The sequence below is a fragment of the Brienomyrus brachyistius genome, unplaced genomic scaffold (assembly GCF_023856365.1).
Source record: "Brienomyrus brachyistius isolate T26 unplaced genomic scaffold, BBRACH_0.4 scaffold46, whole genome shotgun sequence".
Lineage (NCBI taxonomy): Eukaryota > Metazoa > Chordata > Actinopteri > Osteoglossiformes > Mormyridae > Brienomyrus > Brienomyrus brachyistius.
In genome coordinates this window covers 1,757,501-1,759,278 of record NW_026042321.1, presented here as the reverse complement: position 1 = coordinate 1,759,278, position 1,778 = coordinate 1,757,501, and the positions used below count along the sequence as shown (strand labels likewise).

Below are 1,778 nucleotides of genomic sequence, written 5' to 3'. Positions count from 1 at the left end.
TTCTAGAGCAGAGAATGTGAAGCAGTGCGCTATAAGGTGCCCTTACACTGATCTAAGCCACCCTATTACCCGATTAAGAAAATAGGTGCGCTTTTTAATTTTTCATGCCTGAATCCACCCTTCAGACAGCCTTGACTGCCACTTTCCGTTTTTATGAGTACTGCACATCTCATCCAGGGTGTACACAATTGCAGTTGAATTACATGAAAAAAAAAACATTGTAACACTGTAATATACTTAAACCATAAACTTCAGACGGTACAGAATGCTGCAGCCAGAGTTCTAACAAACACTAAAAAATTTGATCATATTACACCGGTCTTATCCTCTCTTCGTTGGCTGCCAGTTAAGTCTCGAATTGACTATAAAATACTGCTATTAACTTATAAAGCACTAAATGGCCTTGCACCAGAATACCTTAGTGATCTGCTGACCACATACAACCCTCCATGCTTGCTTCGATCTCAAGCCATGGGATATCTGCTAGTGCCTTGGGTAGAAAGAGCTACGGCAGGCTGCAGAGCTTTCTCCTACAAAGCTCCTCAGCTGTGGAATGGTCTTCCACCGGATGTGCGGGTTTCAGGCTCACTCTCAATATTCAAGTCCAGACTAAAAACACACCTGTTTAGTTTAGCGTATAGGGACACTAGTTCTAGCCCTAGCTAACTCTTCACTCCCAGTCAGACCTGTAGTGTGAGGTGTAGAGCTGGGTGGGGATCGGTGCCATTGGCTTTGGATAAACTGGACTGTCAGTGCTGTCACTCTAGCTTCGCAATCTCTTGTGGAACTGGAGTGCTGACATTTCAGGGACTCCCCATGCCTGCATTCCCACTTGCCCCTCCCTCCTACTGATGCTGCCATAGCCATATCTGCCGGAGCTTGCAGATTGCACTTCATATTGCACTCACCTAGCTTTTAGCACTGCCAATAGCCTCCTCTACTTTGCCTAATTGTACATTTTATTTCCCCTACTCCTCCTGGGGGGTGATGCCTGGAGACCTCAATCTATCAAGATATCCAGCACACCCGGCCACATGTGACGTCGCCACCACCAGTGACGTCCCTGCATCCAGCTCGCCGTTCTGATCTTCCATGTATGACCCGCTGCCTTACCTCTGGTTGCCTGGCGATTGGAAGAAGACTCAGCATCGGCATTGGCTTGTCATCTTCCTTGCTCTCCAGTTATTTCCCAAATCTTATGATTGGGACAATGTGACTTGGCCCATCTCTGGCACTTAACCATCTCTCTATTTGACTATCCCTGCCGGCCCCTGGAGGATGGGCTCCCCCTTTGAGTCTGGTCCCTCCCAAGGTTTCTTCCTTCTTGGGAGTTTTTCCTTGCCACTGTCGCCTATGGCTTACTCACTGGGTACTTTGGGTGAGGATGCTGTAAAGCGCTTTGAGACAATGTAATGTTGTGATAATGCGCTATATAAAAATAAATTTGATTGTTTGTTTGTTAATATCTATTATCCATTATTATACAATCACCCACTGAATTAATTCAGTGTTGATAATGACAAACAGTGACAAATCCCATTGGTGTATGATAAGGTTTCTCAGGAAAATAAAAAAATTGCAAGTGAGATTGGTTGTTTGATAATTATCTAAGATTAACCCAATATAGTCCTTCATATTCAAAATGTTATTTTTCAGTGGTGGAAGATGGAAAGCAAGTCAGATAGGTTGTAGGATTTCCGATTCCTATCTGGTTTGTTTTACTGGGGTGAGAAAGTACACATCAGTTCATGCACACAGGGAAAATTACCTCGATACCG

The 1,778-nt window shown here is 44.4% G+C and overlaps 1 long non-coding RNA gene across 1 annotated transcript in view; it reads left to right on the top strand.

Annotated features, from left to right (window-relative positions):
* Positions 1-204: 204 nt before the first annotated feature.
* The window catches only part of LOC125723207 (uncharacterized), a 136,432-nt gene continuing 134,858 nt past the window's right edge, over positions 205-1,778 (top strand). Inside the window, exon 1 of the long non-coding RNA XR_007386815.1 lies at positions 205-1,312. This is a non-coding gene — a long non-coding RNA (uncharacterized LOC125723207). The remainder of the gene's footprint in view (positions 1,313-1,778) is intronic.